Source organism: Papio anubis, chromosome 2 (genome assembly GCF_008728515.1).
Source record: "Papio anubis isolate 15944 chromosome 2, Panubis1.0, whole genome shotgun sequence".
NCBI lineage: Eukaryota > Metazoa > Chordata > Mammalia > Primates > Cercopithecidae > Papio > Papio anubis.
In genome coordinates this window covers 25,579,079-25,595,825 of record NC_044977.1, presented here as the reverse complement: position 1 = coordinate 25,595,825, position 16,747 = coordinate 25,579,079, and the positions used below count along the sequence as shown (strand labels likewise).

The following is a 16,747-nucleotide window of genomic DNA, read 5'->3' as shown; positions in this document are numbered from 1 at the left end:
TCTTTTGTTGGTTTAAGTAGCAGTTAACATTGTTTAATTAGAACAGTACCACCTACTGTGTACAACTAGAGTAGTTTTTTGGGTTCTCAGTGAAAGCCCTATGCGTTAGGAGTTTTAAGAACTGTTTTTCTAGAAGCCAGCAAGGTAAAAGCAGGGCAGATCTTCCCCATGTAATATGTGTGCTTATTGTCAGAGTTTAACCTAGTACTTCATATTTTGTTTTTGAATACTTCATTTTTATGTATAGTAGGGAAGATTTTGTTTTTGATTTTTGACTTGTCATGCTTTCTCTCTCTCTTTCTTTCTTTCTTTCTTTCTTTCTTTCTTTCTTTCTTTCTTTCTTTCTTTCTTTCTTTCTTTCTTTCTTTTTTTCTCTCTCTCTCTCTTTCTTTTCCTTCCTTTCTTCCTTCCTTTCTTTCCTTTCTTTTCTTTCTTTTTTCTTGCTCTGTCACCCAGGCTGGAGTGCAGTGGCGTGATCTTGGCTCACTGTGAGCTCTGCTTCCCGGGTTCATGCCATTCTCCTGCCTCAGCCTCCCGAGTAGCTGGGACTACAGGCGCCCACCACCACACCCGGCTAATTTTTTGTATTTTTAGTAGAGATGGGGTTTCACAGTGTTAGCCAGGGTGGCCTTGATCTCCGACTTCGTGATCCGCCCGCCTCGACCTCCCAAAGTGCTGGGATTACAGGCACTGGCCCTATTTCTTTATTTAAAATTGACAAATACATTTATGATTGTATGACATGATGTTTCTGTATATGTATACATTGTGGAATGGCTAAATCAAGCTAATTAACATAGCCATTACTTCCCATACTTACTTTTTTTGTTTTTTTAAACCTGTGAGAACGTTTAAAATATACCCTCTTAGCAATTTTCAATATATGGTATATTGTTGTTAACCTCTTGAACTTACGTCTCCTGTCTAACTGAAATTTTGTATCCTTTGACCAATAGCTCTTCATCCACTGCCTCAACTACCTACCCCCACCCCAGGAAACTGTGATTGATATATTTTTTAAGGATGTTGAATTAATTATCTTTTGCAGTTAAAAATATATTAATAGTAAAATGGACTAGGTCAAGGTTTTTTTCAGAGGGCACGTTAAATCTGGACCTGACAACCTTAAGATCTGGAAAAATAGTTACTCTCAATTTTTTTTTTTTTTTTAATGAAAGGTTTTACTTAATTATCAGGTTCTAATTCCCTTAGGATACTGGTCTTCAGTGATTGTTTAAATGTCTCAGAGGAAACTGTTATGTAAAGTTTGGAATTTTCATTTGAAAATTTATGTTATTCCGAGATTTCAAAACAGATCTAATCTGAATTATTGTTATTGACATTAAATGATATAAAAGTATATTTAATTTTAGAAATTTCCATTAATAATAAAATTATTCAAGTTATAAGGAAAATACCCAAACATGTGAGTTCTTTTCAAACCAGAATTAAACTCATTTATATTTATAATACCCCTAAGTACTGAAAATAAATATTAACAGCATTTCTTATTCAGAAAACAAAACTGGTTGCAAGCAACAAGAGAAAATATCTTTTTGAGTGTCACTTTGAAAGCAAAATGAGTTGTAAAAAAACAGTGAAAGTTTCTAGTTTTTATGCTTACAATAAAGTCTCTAATTTTGTCTTTAGTTTTAACTGATCATAGAAATTAATAAGCCTGTCCATCTCAGAGAGAGATATTTGTTCTGCCTTCACTATTCTGCCTGAAGCAGGATTCTGGAATGTTCTTCGGAATCGTGCAGAATGAGTTGTAATTATTTGTTAGAGAATAAGTTGCAGTGTTTGCTAGTCTTCAAATTCATTCTCATTATTCAAGATTATGTGATCAGAATGAATGGAAACTGCGATGGCTATAACCTAGAGAAGTAAGAAGACAAAAAGCATTATTTACTCATATGAAGGGTTTAATCATTCATATTTCTTCATCATCTACCTCTCTAGCTTCATCTCATGACACTCTCCCTCAGGTCTTCCATCTTTATCCACTCACATCATTTTTCAATTTTTCAGGCCTTTAGGACCTCCACATCTGAGGCTTCATGTGCCCGATTTTTTTCCAGCTACCTAACACATCCTTCACATCATAACTTAAATGTCATTTCCTCAGAGAGGCCTTCCCTGACCCATCATTAAATGTTTGGACACATTATTTTATCTCATGGTATTCTGCTCTGTTCTTTCCAGGACCTGTCACAATTTCTGCTTCTTCGTTTTCTTCACCACTCTCACCACAGCGCCTACTTCATTTCCAACACGGTGTAGGTACTCAATACAGATTGAAGGAATGAAGGATAGATATGCATTCATCTTGATCTACATCCTGTTTAGTGAGCACCATAAAACTTGGCAGTCATCGTTAGACCTTTATAGGGACAAGAGGTGTTGATGGTTTGTTTTTGTTTTGTTCAGTTTTGTTTTCTTTCTGGAGATGAAAGAAGAAATTTAATAGTGATAAAGCCAGAGAAACTTAAGCTGGACCTGTCAATCTGGTATGGTCGAGAGGTACTTATTTTAATCAGCTGTGGATTGTATTTTCATGTGACATTTTAAAAAGGATGAAGAGGGTCTTAGAGCCACATGCATCATTCTTTGCCTGCTGATCCGTAATTAGAACCAGCATCTAGAATCTGTTTTTGTATAGAACTGAAGTATCAGAGTTATAAGTAAAACCACTTTCCACAGTTATTTGCTGTACATTAACTGCTGAAGATTAGCATATTTAAAAGTTTTACTGAGAAGCATGAAATTGGAACCTGATGTTTGTTATTTATCCTGATTCATGTTATATTTTCTTCTTAATGGAAATTAAAATTTCGAAATTCCTGTAACAAAGGTACCATTGGGGTAGTTTCTTAGTTGCATATGGGTTGTATATTGTATATGGGAGTCTTTTTATGGCACATATCTCTTTTCATCAAACAGGTCAGTAGTTTTGGGCATTACCTTATACCTTCTTCAAAGAATTTTCATCCATTGCTTTAATAATTATGCCAGCTCTATTTTTATAATAATTGAAAAAAAAAATTTATTGCCTGTTGTATGAATCTGAAACTACTTTGACTAGCATTTCGGCCGCAAGCTTCTTTTCCTTCTTTTCAGTATCCCTCTGTGTATTTTTATTTCGTTCCCTTAATTGGAAATAATTTTAAAAACATAATGTGTTACTTTCCTGCTTACTCTTAACATTTAAACTTCAGCCTCACTTGTCTAATTTCAGTTACAAGGTATGTTCTACTTGTTGCCTCCTCAAATTGCTTTGCCTTCCTGAAAAGTTTTTCTTTTGATTCTACATATTTTTAGGGGAGGGAAGACTTCCTCTAAAAATTTATGCTTAGAGATCTAAGTGTAAATATCACTTCCTTAGATGGGTCTTTTTTGACCATCCTATCAAATAGGTTGTCACAGTTAGTATTGTGAACATTTTCTGATGATTTATTTTCTCCTCCAACTAATTTTAACTGTCTTTCAAAGTATAATCGAAGTTCTCATTCTTGAAGCATTTTCTGAATAATCAAGTGCTAGAACTTGAGCATTTTTTGGCTTTTACTTTTTGTCAGAACATTGTAGTTGGTGGTGTAGAGACAGTTCTATCTTGATGCTTCAGGTTCCCATTTCTACTTGAGGGAAGCTCAGAATGTTCAGGAATCACAGAGGATGGCATTTGAGCCTACCTGGGGATCTGAGCCCACCTGGAGGTCCCCATGCTTTCAATGGGGAAATGTATTTGAGTTATTCCCTAAGCTAATGCTCAAGTAGGAGACATAAGCAGGAAAAGATGTCATGGAAGATATTTTAAAGGAATGGGAGTACATGCCTAGCTTACAAGTATGTGAAAGCATATTGTATTGTGGTTCTTTGGTGCTGGATATCTCAGGAGTGTAGGAATTGAAGGATTGTGGTTTAGTTTTTATACTTTTTCTCTTCTGCTCTTCTGATTTTTCAACCATGAACATGATTATGTTTATGATCTGGTTTGGGGGAAGTATATATCAGAAAAAATAAAACAAGAAAGGAAGTTGCTCTGTGTACCATGCAATTTCATATTTAAATGACAAGGTTTTGCATTTTGGATATTTCATGTTAGCTGTGTCTCATCAGCTGAGTTCTAGTCACTTAGAAGTTTGGTGTCACTGACTTATAATTTTGGTGCTTCCTATGTTTTATATTTACACTAGACTACATGCTATATGTAAAATGTGTAATCAGTTAATATCTGAATGAATGAATTGACCAACTTTTGAGAACAGAGTTTGACATAAATTTGGTGGTTTTTGTTCATTATGCTTTAATCGAAGGAGAAGTAGACATTGTACTTCACATTAGGCTACTCTTTAGATAAGCTTTCTTTTACATAGCATGTGTCTGACTTTCTTACTTGATAATAATTCTGTTTCTGAAATTATATAAACAGATTTTTACTGTTTTTAAACTTTACAACTTAATCTTAGACTGTAAGTTATTTACTTATTTATTGGAAACAAACTTCTAGATATAGAAATTGGTCTTTTAAGACAACAATAAAAAATACCTAGTTTTTAATCTGTCTTCTGTCTTTCACAACTAAGTCTGACTGATCTTTCTTGTTATATGATGCTTTATAAGATTGATTCTGTATTCGGGTTACCAACACTTCCTGTAACAGAAGAAAAACATTCAGATCCTCATAGTGCTGAGTCAGGGGAAATTATTACGTACAACAAAGGAAAAGTCTTTGATAGGAAATATTGCTTCCGGTAGGAAATTAAGCACAGGGTACAAGGATCTAAATGTCTGTCATGTAAACAATGGACAACCTTATTAGGCAATTTTGAACACATATTATGTGGCTTTATTTATTTATTAATAATAGGCTTTTCTCGTCGTGGTTTATGGGGATTTATACGGTAACGATACCATGGACAGCCTTCCAAGATGTTTTGATGTTGGCAGCAATGCATTACTGGGGCAGGGACAAGGGAGGAGGTAGAAAGTGTGTAACTTTACGTCACTCCTTCTTCTTTGCTCTCATTTATTTCTTAACACCTGAGGCATTGGAATTCCCCAGAGTAAGAATTCTAGTGAAAAGGGAAGCAAATAAAATACATCTGACAGTTGGGATCATTGTGTTTATATGTGTGCTGACTAATTACATATAAAATGAGATATCCCTTTAAATTAAAACTATTTGAAGATACCACTTCAAATACATATAATAGATGATTTACGCTTTTAATCATGGCTTTCCATAGCAAGTATTTTTCTTGTAGTAGGATAATTAACTAGAAATATAAAGAAGTGTTTCAAAATTATAATAATGTAGAAGAAAAAATATAAAAATTTGATTTTGGAAGATCTTCCTCTATATTATAAAGATAGCTGCAGTTTTTTTTCCTTTTTTTTTTCTTTTTCTTTTTTTTTTTGAGACAGAGTCTTGCTCTGTCGCTCAGGCTATGGTGCGTTGGCATGAACACAGCTCACTGCAACCTGTACTTACTAGGCTCGAGCCATCCTCCTGCCTCAGTCTCCAAGTAGGTTCCCAAGTAAGTGGGAGTACAGGTACATGCCACTATGCCCGGCTAATTTTTTTATTTTTTGTAGAGACAGGGTCTCGCCATGTTGCCTAGGCTGGTCTTGAACTCCTGGGCTCAGGCATTTGTCCTGCCTTGGCCTCCCAAAGTGTCAAGATCACAGGCATGAGTCACCACACCCAGCTGATAGCTGCAGTTTTGTGTGTGAGAGTGGATCTTGCCTTTACTGTGACAAAACATCTTTATGGAAAGACAAGCAGTATTCATTCCATTTATTTTACCTGTATTCAAGAATGTTTATTTTTCTCATAAGCTACAAAACCAGATTAGAAAAGTAACTTGTGTTTCCTAAAAGTAGGCATATTGTAGGAGCTATATGAACTGGGTATTTAAAATTTTTTTTTCATTACTTTGGGGAATATTTCAGGATCTCATCAGCAGTTATTACATGGGAGGACAGGGGATAAAAAAACGAACTGATTGTTACTGAAATCTTTTTTTGTATTTAGGAAGAAGGAAGACTGTAACTTAAAAAGAATTGTGGCAAATTATATATGTTAAATTTTCTGGTCTAGAAATGTGGTATAGAGGTTCCTAGAAGCTTCTGTTCCACTGTGGTTGAAATGTTTTCTCACCTTCTTGAACTGTCTTTGTAGGTGATGTCATGAAAAGTCCCGAGAGAACGTTGTGTAAAACTTCCTTTGACCTTTCTGGACTCAGGGCTGAGCTACCTTAGACCTACAGTTTCTTGTTAAAATCAAGTAGGTTGTGTTTGAAAAATAAAGTTTATTTGTAAAATTATTTCAGTTTATATTTTATGTATAATCATCTCTCTCATAAACTTATGACTCAAGGAAAGATAGTATTTTGCCCTAGGGTCAAGAGTAAAATTATTTAAACTTATTAGTGCATATTTATTTCTTTTCTATTTTATGCTAAAAAATGTGTGGAGCTAAAATTAGAAAATATACTTATTTTGTTAGTTTAGAAAATGTTTAGTATTTCACATAATCTTACCTTTCAAGTATTTTGGCATCTATCTTAATATTTTCTCCTTTAAGAAAAGACAGAAATTAAAAATCTTATTCGAACTTAGCTTAATCCACTCAGTGAAGCATCATTTAATATTTAATGAAAATTATTTTGTCATTTCCTTTGATATCTGTATTAAAGATTGCTAATTGCTTCCAAAATCCATTTTGTCCCTTTCCTATCATTATGTATTTCCCCACTGTTATCCGTCCGTAGTAAAGATAGCATTTCCTGGGTTCACATGTTGCTGATGTGGCCCTGTGAGCAAATTTTGATGAATTGGATGTGAGTAGAAGTGAGCTGTGCAGCTTCTAGATCATGCCTTTAAAGGGAAGCCACATGCCCACTTCTTCTCCTTTTTCCTGCTCCCTGCTGGCTAGAATGTGAACAAGGTTATGAGTCATCTCAGCCATGTGAAGGAGGGTGATGGAACAGGGATGGCAGAACTTCAATGGAGAAGGAGCCTAAGTCCTTGACTTCTCCATAGACTAGAGCTGCTTTGCTTAGGCAAGAAGGAAATAAACATCAGCATCAGATAGTATTATTCTGTGTCACACTTAGCCAAAACTGTGTATAAAATACATTACCATGCTGGCAGAATTCACCATTTCTGCTGTATTTTTTTGAGGTTTAAGTTTCAAATTTGCATAATATGTAAAGGCATTTTCATGTGAAATAAAACATTATTAGCTATATCTTGTTTCAGAGCAACCACTGGATTCATGCTAATACTGCTTTTATATTACGTAGTTATTCAGTATTAAACCATTTTGTGACTATCTGTAACTGTTAGATGTTATGACCCATTTGAGGCATAAACAGAGTGCTGTCTCTTGGTAATCTAAATTTCCTGTCTTAAATCTTTGTGTCTGCTTTGCCTCCCTTTCTTTGTCTTCCTCCCTCATGTCTTTCCCTCCCCTTTCTGCCTTTGGCTAGTGTCTGGGCCAGTGCTGGTAAAGTGCTGCCTGGCCAGTCCATGGGAGTACAGGGACCTTAACAGAGACCTGGCATTACTTCTGAACACACACACACTGGTAAAATTCAGTTACTTGCTTGGGGAGTTTATGAGTTTATATTGTAATGGATGGAAAAATGCCCTGTGCTTTGCAACCTTTTAGACTAAGTAATAACACTTACAAGAAATTGTGAGTGTTATGGGAACCAACTTCTGTGTGGGAGATGAGTACCAGGGGAAAAAAAAGTTTCATAATGATGAATGAGAAATTTTCAGAAAGCATTGTTTGGTTTGTCATTTTCAGTCCAGAAGGTTACTTACATCATTGCTCTGGGGATGGAATATAGCTTCACTGAATGACAACATTTGGTTCCAAATTATTTAGTTATGTTTCATTGTGTTGAAATACCCTACCCTTGCCAGAATCATTGTAATCTATGTGTGAAGCTCTAGGTGGGGAAAAATTGAAAGGAGTGCCATATTATATTACAGGAACAATGTGTGTCCTACTCTTGGTGTCCTTTCAAAGCTCTATATTTGTGGCTGTGCTAAATTCCATCACATTCTGTATGCATAGCTGTAAGTATATGTAAATACCACACATCTTGCATTTTGAAGAAAACCAGGGAGTGAACACACATAGTCTTGTCTGGGATTCATTTATGTTTTAAAATTCATTTTATATATGAATGAGAAAGTTGAGGGAACATTTCCTTTCATACCAGTATAGAAAATCCTCTAATACCACAACCCCTATCTCCTGGTCCTAGGAGCAGTAATGGGATTCTCTGGGTGCATTGGCATCATGTGTATCATTGCTCTTCTGTTTATTTTTGAAAGCCTTTTCTGCCAAGGCTTCTTGGCATACATAGATGTCAATGTATGTCTTTATATTATGAAGAGTATTTGAGAGAATGGTACAATGGGATGAAAGGGTGGATGAAGTTGGGGGCAAAATAATAGAGGGCTAAAGAATATAGATTTGATCTTACAAAAGCTGTCGGAAACCGTTGTGCATTCTTAAGCGGTGAAGTGGCACCATTTAAAATGCACATGAATGATTAATATAGTTTGTTTGATGACGGTAAAGACTGGAGAGTGTAGTAAGAAATTTGTTGGATTTTATACCGAAAAGCTAAAGTGTTTCTAGGATAGCATGTCTTATTTAATATTTCATCTTTTTTGAAAATAAGATCATGTTTTATTCTGCCTCGTTAGATAGTTTTATTACTTCTTTATGAATGACTTAATAGAGCATTTTGTATATTTAGTAAGTGTTTGTGTGTTCGTTTCTGTGATCAAGGAGCTAATGGATTATTTTGAAGTATCTACTATTTTGTAGCACTACATGAGTTGTACAATTAACTTGAGTCCGCATAAACAAAATTGGGGACATGCTGGATCCATGTCATGCTTTCATGCTGGAGCTGTGTCATGCTGGAGCCATTTCAAACTTCAGTGTGTTTGATGTTAAATTTCAAAAGTCAAGGAAATTGTTTAGGAGCTTAATTGAAGCTATCTTCTCAAGAATTTAAATCTCACTAATTGATTTTGTTTAATTTTTAGGAATTTGTATGTCATTAAAATCCTCTCAAAAATGCTGTTCTGATTTGAAATGAAATACGAGTGTAAAAATTGGGGTCTATCTTTGGTACATTGTTTATTGTACTGGAAAGTAAATGCTTAACACTAGTCTGTGATAGTGATATCATGCTATTTTATATTCAAGCCTTTATATGTTTTCATCAGGAAGAGTCAGGCAAAAGCGGACACAAATTTCAACTAATGGCAAAGCACTTTGTGCCTTTAAAACAATTTAATGAGGAGTTGTTTTTACTCTAAAAGCTGAGGCAAGAGATACATGACAGTAAAATCTGCTATTGTTAATCTACTGTAGTCTCAAATTTTTATTAACTTATTTATTCATCAGTTCCTTCAGTGATTATTTGTTGAGCACTTGCTCTGCCCTGGCACTGCTGGCATCAGGGAAGGGCACAAAGAAGAAGGGGGCCCAGATGGGGAGCTTGCAGTTCACTAAAGTCAGGCAGACTCTACTCCACAGTCCTCCTGACCTAAGGCTGTGTTTATGATATTCAGTCCTCTTATGTGACAGAAATATGTGGTACTTGGTTTAGGTTCCAGGTGCATATTTGTTAACTAAAGTCACCTTGCTTGGGTGACAAAAACCTAAGCTATAGTCCATTTTACAAGCATAAGCAGTGAAGGTGTTTAAGATTTGACTTTGCATCCATGGTAACAGTCTCCACCAATAGTACGTGTTACAGAGCCCTTTAGGCCTACAATTGTACTGTAAAGACAGACTGTAGCGACCTGTCTTTCTTATCAGGACCCCACCCTACGTGGATCCTTGAAGAGTGAGCAGGACTGCAGAAGCAGCTCAGGTGGATTTGACAACCTATAAATCTGGAGTTTGGGGAATGCTGAGGCTACAGGAAGGAAACATCAGCAAGCTTACGTTCAGGATTCCCACTTCACTGCCTGCTTCTCAGGAGGACTGATGATGGGGACGAAAGTTAGGAAAGTAGAGGAGTTTTGGAGAACCTGTGAGTTCAAAAGGGTGAAGTAGGAAAGATGGGAATGTGAGGGAGAAATGTCAGAGTTTCTTTGGATTCTTTTAAAGAATAAAATAGAACACAGTGGGGAGATGCAGAGTCAGCTTGGTAGGGTTGAGTTTGAGGGCATAAGAAGGAAGAAAGTGATGGAGAAATTGTGAGAATGGAAGCTCAAGAGAGCCGTGTAGGTGCTTTGTACTCTGGTATGGAGAATTTCTGGGTGCAGAGTTCGTGGACCCTGGCGAGTTAGAGCTCAACACAAGAGATTAGTTGCTACTTAAAATAAAGATGCTAATTGTGGCCCAGACAGAAAAGCCTCCCTTTTTCAAAGGTCAAGATTGCTGAGGTCCATGACTCAGACCTTGCAAGCAGTGGGAAGAATAACCAGCAGCAAAGCAATAAGTTGTTTATCAAAGGGTGCTGGTGACTGGGTCAGGGGAGGATTTGGAATAGAATGATTGATTTGGAAGTAGGTTAAGCTAACCAAATAACATGAATCTCCTATTTGTTTCTTAAACTGATTATTTTGAACTCAAGATTCTCTTCTAGTGTTGTGGAAATAGTTTGTGATATGAAAATGTATATGCTCAACTGCTGTGACCGCTAAGGGAGACAGGTGTAGCAAGAGAAATACAAATCCTGATGGTTCAGTCTGGAGGGGAAGCCATTCCTTCTCTCCCTTCCCGTACGTTGTGTGGACGGAAGGTCTCCAAGAGAAGCATCCATGAGATTAGGCCAGGGAGCCTTCTGTTTCAGGGTCACCCGATTCTGTGTGGTTTTTTTGTCAGTGACATTGATCCTAACAGAAACAGCTGTTTCAGTGAAGTTCAAACTTGCCATCTATTTTCAGTAGAAGCAGGAAGAATGTCAGAGACAATGTTTGCATTTTAGGACCTTTTATAGGAGCCTAAGATAAAGCTGTTTAAACCTTCTGTCCTCTGTCATTTCACTTATCAAATTCAAGCACAGCCTTTTAATTTCAGCACACTTAACTTCTGGGGATGAATAGGGCATTGAACGGATTCTATAAACAAGTACTTTTCTGAGCCATAAACAGGAACAAAAGCAGCACAAAGATAGCATGTTAACAAGGTAGGGCGTATTGTGAAAAGGGCAAGACTTGAGAGCCTTCTCTATGCCATTCTGGGGAAGCAACTATGTTTATTTGTTTGATTGATTGATTTAAGGAGCAGTGAAGTTATAGATAGCAGAAAATGCTGATGTACCTGAAGGCTATTATTCACTTCTGTAGACAGTGCTACTGGGTGAGATGTGAATAGTATTAGCAATAGATGTTCATTAACTAAATGTTGCTTTTAAAAGAAAACACAAGATGGAAAAGTGAAACAAAATGGATAGAGTTATTTGGGTACTAAGAGTAGTAGAGCAGACTGAAGACCATTTAAATGGGAGGCGGATTTTCCCATGCATATCTAAAAAGGTCCTAGTGTTATCCCTTCACTCTATTTTAGATTTGTTTGTTTAGTTTGGCCCCGAGTGTGCTAGAACAGATACAACCTCCCAGCGGATATAACTGAGTGGGAACATTATTTTAGTTCACTTTCAAAAGAAGAGGGAGATCCAATTCATAGTACCTAAAATAGAGAGTACCGATTAGTTCCAGAATTGACCAGCCATGGAAAGACGTAGAAACTTCACCTGTTAGAATGCTCATCCTAAGAATAGGACCTGAGCAATTAGAGGTGTTAGATGACTAGAAGGCCTTAGAATCATTAAGGCATTTTATTTCTTTCACATTCAGTCAGCTTTTCTTGAGCAGCTTTTCTGTGCCTCTTGCATTTATAAATACTTAGACATGTTATCCCATTCAAAAGTGTAATTTGGTGATAATTTGGTTCAACACTGCCATTGTATATGTGTGTGTGTGCACCATATATGTTCATATTATAGTTGCAGATGAATAAAAGATAATGATAAATAATAATGTTATAATTTATAACAGTGACAATTGGCTAAATAACTTATATATCCATAATATGAAACATTTCCATTTTTAAATATATTGAGTCATATTTATACATGCTGGTATGGAACAAGCAAAAAAAATGTTAAGGTTCGGAAAGATGTGTTTAGTATCATAACTTGAGGCAAACAGAGATATACACAGGCACAGGCTTCACATCTCTGTTCATTTATATTTGAACTATGAGAAGAAATGAGAAGGGATGAAATCATGACCTTGAAAATAAGAAGCTCTTTCTTCCTCTGAGGTAGAAGGGAAGAAGTTGGGAAAAGATATGAAATGAAGAAACATTAGTTGATGAAGAAAGGAGAAATCAGTGAGCACAAATCCTGTTTTTGTTTTTATAAATATTTCAATCCCTGGCAATCTTGAGAAAGCCAGGGTCATAGGTTGGATGATTGCAGTACTTTCTTGTGTGTTCAAAGAGGAAAGTCCAAATGTGCATTTGGCACTGGCACTTCTGAAAAGCCCTGACCTTTGTAATCAGGTTCTTTTTCTACCTGCCCTGCAAAAATTTCTTTTTGTTTTGTTTTGGCAGTAGTGTTTATGTGAACCTGTACCCTTACTGTGAAATTTTAACTTACTCAATAGCCTGGTTTGTGTGATGGTCTACTACCTGTTTTAGGACTAGAAAGGACTGACTAGATCATTTGCTCTGACACTTGACTTTTAGGAAGGTGAATGTGTAAGCCTTTGAACGGTTTGGCATTGAAAGATTTATGGATCTCTTAGGCAGTTGTATCACCATTTGAATAGTAGGTGATAGATAGATAGATAGATAGACAGACAGATAGATATCTGATCTTTAAAGGACTAGGATTGTAGAATAATGTTAGCTAGGTATCTTAATTATTTTGTGTTTGGATGTATTTTGTTTTTGGATGTAAGGGACAGAGCAACTACATGGATCAATTTTCTTCATCCTATAAATTTGGTAAAACAGAAACAATATGATGTTTATTTCTTATTTGGTATTTACATACAAAATGTAAGTGTTGGGGATCATTGTCTCTTATGGTACTTCACAACTCATCAATTTATATGCTACCTCCAAGGATGTAGGTAAAAGGTACATTTTTTAAAACCAGATTTTACAAATTTCCATTAAAATGTTGAATTTTTAGTTTTTATAAAACTAAAATTTTGAGTGAAGAACAAAATGGAACAGAAAATAGTGAAGATAGAGAACAAACATCCTAGGACTTTTTAAGCAAAATTAATATTCAGGCTAATAGTTCTGTTCATTTCCTAGAAGTAGTACATAGTCTAATTTTTCTCTCATACATTTTCTTGTTTTTATGGTATAAAATTTAAAAAATTCTGAAGAATTTCTTTCTGTGCTCTTTGAGGTTTTACATTTTTATCTGGTGTGTGTGTAAAATCCATTCAACTTAATTATGGGAGGGGTTTAAAACAAATGATACTTTTCTAAGCTGGGACAGGTTATTTTCCTTAGTCACTATAGGAACAAAGAAGGAAGTAAGTGGCAGAGTAGAATTGCTTATTGTTGAGCATGAGCTTTGATATCTTGGCTGTACTGTTCATTTACATATTACAAATATTTTCTTAGATTCTAAGTAAATGTTACCCCTGCCCCCAACTCTTGCTTCTACTACTTTAAATTCTTTCTGCTAACTGCTTCTTTCTGAACCCTAACACAGGGGTCCTTAACCCCTGGGCCACAGACCGATACCAGTATCAGGAACTGGACGTACAGCATGAAGTAAGTGGTGGGCGATGAGGGCAGCTTCATCTGTATTGACAGCCACCCCCCATTGCTCACATTAGCACCTGAGCTCCGCCTCCTGTCAGATCAGTGGTGGCATTAGATTCTCATAGGAGTGTGAACCCTGTTGTGAACTGTGCATGTGAGGGATCTAGGTTATGCTATCCTTAAGAGAATCTAGTGCCTGATGATCTGTCACTGTCTCCCATCACCCCCAGATGGGACCGTCTGGTTTCAGGAAAACCAGCTCAGGGTTCCCACTGATTCTACATTATGGTGAGTTGTATAATTATTTCATTATATATTACAATGTAATAATAATAGAAATCAAGTGCACAATAAATATAGTGCACTTGGATCATCTTGAAATCATCCCCCATGCCCCCAGTCCATGGAAAAACTGTCTTCCATGAAACCAGTCTCTGGTGCCAAAATAGTTGGGGACTGCTGCCCTGACACATGTAGGATAAGTGGGATTTCACATACAGGTATAAAGGTAACATTTTCATTTTAGGAATGTATTTCTCCATGTAGTAGTAGGAAAATTGTATATCAATGAAGTTTTGGTAGAGAGTGAGTCCAGCTGAAAGGAAGCATGGTGTCCATTGAATGAATTTTGCTTCATATCAATTCCTGCAAAGTTCTGATATCACATTTCTAGAAATGAGAGCAAAGATACAAACAAACGAAACAAAACAACAAAATACTACTCATCACTTTTGAGGAGAAATTGAATTGTTTCTATACATCCTACTTTCCTTTCATTATGTTTTTTTTTTTTTGAGAGGTGGAGTCTTGCTCTGTTGCCCAGGCTGGAGTGCAGTGGCACAATCTCAGCTCACCACAACTTCCTCCTCCTGGGTTCAAGCCATTCTTCTGCCTCAGCCTCCAGAGTAACTGCGACTACAGGCGCCCACCCCGACGCCTGGCTAATTTTTTGTATTTTTAGTAGAGATGGGGTTTCACTGTGTTGGCCTGGATGGTCTCGATTTCCTGACCTCGTGACCCACCTGCCTCAGCCTCCCAAAGTGCTAGGATTACAGGCGTGAGCCACCATGCCCGGCAAGACAGAGTCTTAGCATGTTGGCCAGGCTGGTCTCGAACTCCTTGCCTCAGGTGATCCACCCACCTTGGCCTCCCAAAGTGTTGGGATTACAGGCGCGAGCCACTGCACCCGGCCTCATTATGTGTTTTGAGGAATCTGTTAATTTATGCTCCAACTTAAATATTCATATTTACTTTTCAAGTGTTTTCGCCATCGTTAACTATATTTTACTGATATAGTGAAGCTAGATTTAAGTTATATCTAACATTTTGCAAAGTATGCTTGAAGCAGAATGGAGTTATTGAATAACTACACATACGCAGAAGTTCTATTTGCAGATTCACAGATGTAATTATGAAGTTAAGTCAGAGACAGTTAAGTTAAAACAGACTTTTTCACTATAGTTTCGCTTACTGATGTAGCCATTTTATATTATTTTTACAAATTAAGTCTCTAGACTTTGATTTTTCTATATCCTATATTCATAAACTACTAAAGGTTTTGAAGTAATAGAATAGGTTAAAATAGTTGCGTACTCTTCTTAGAATTTTGCATAAAACTAATCTTCACAATCTGTTTTTCTGAACATCTGTATTTTTTCATATTTAATTTATTGTTTGATGAATTCTTGCAGTTTCTCTTAGATTTAGGTAAACAGCATTTGCATTAAATTCAGTGGTAATATACAGTTGCATTATAATACACTTACTATAAAAAGTAAAAATTATTCATGTTTTTTTGCTGGTAAGTTTGAGTTTTTAACTTAAATTAAGTTGCCTTAATTTCATAAATTTCACTGCAATTTCTTAGCATTTTCATTGAGGTGAAGAAGCTATGTAGTCATTGTGCCTTATTTTTAAATTGCTCTGGTACTTTCAGTAGGGAATATTATTAACATGAACCCCATTTCATTACTTTTTAAATACCCTTCTAGTTGCCCTAACTGTATTGTAAGTACCTGGGAATTTTATGTCTCAAGCCTTCTTTTTATCAATGTGGATGTATAATCTCCGTAAATGTCGATTGTTAATGGTGATGAACCATTAAAATTAATAGCTTATTTGCTAAATTTGATGCTTTTGTTTTTAAGTCTAGGATTAGATTTTACATGATTAGGCCTATAAATACATTTTATTATTACAAATTTATTGGTGTCCATTCTTTGGAATAATCATTCTGAGAAGTTTCTTTGGGATAAGTTTTCACTAATTTTGATGAAATTTGTGGTGTTTTTGAAAAAGCCACTTTAATATTGTGACATATTTAAAGGAAAGCACATGGATTTCTGGAAACCAGAATTTCAAACAAGATAATATAATTACATCTTTTGGGAAAAAATTGTTTATTTTCACTAGTGTGTTTTATTCCAGGAAACAAGTTTCATCATCATGATTTAAAATAATAAATTGAAAGACATAAAACTTAATAATACAAATTAGCTTTTGTTGGTTGTGTCGATGTACTTTGCTTTATGTATATTTATATAATATCTCAGATACACAAAATACTTACTAAATACCAGCATCTTTCTCACACTAACCTGAAAACCTACAGTAGTCACTTTTCTGCTTGCCTTTATTGCCAGACTAGTATCATACACAACTGTCTTTTCTCACAACTAATGCCTTCAGTTATTTCTTAGATACGAACTTTGGTATGTTACAGTTTTCAGAACTTGCTCAAGTAAGGCTTCATTCGGCCTCATTGTTCAACTCAGTGGCTTGGGCTCTGTTGCATCTCCGAATAGTTTTCAGAATATTTACTACTCTAGTGTTCAGTGACATTGTCTATCTTAGTTCTTCTAAACTACTTCATCTGCATCCCTCTTGTAGGGTTTCATCCTCCTAAATGCCAGTATTCTCCAAGGCTTTTTCTTTTAGTGTCCTCTAGCTTCAAGTCACCCA

General features: G+C 35.9%; 1 protein-coding gene across 19 annotated transcripts in view; it reads left to right on the top strand.

The window, feature by feature from the left end:
* Positions 1-16,747, top strand: part of CBLB (Cbl proto-oncogene B) — a 213,942-nt gene that overhangs the window by 35,529 nt on the left and 161,666 nt on the right. Inside the window, exon 1 of one of the 19 annotated variants that reach the window (XM_017955097.3) lies at positions 6,189-6,289. The exons of the other annotated variants lie outside the window; for them this stretch is intronic. The gene's annotated coding sequence lies outside the window, so the exon portion shown is untranslated. Of the gene's footprint in view, positions 1-6,188; positions 6,290-16,747 lie in introns of those variants that run through there. 19 annotated transcript variants of the gene reach the window in all.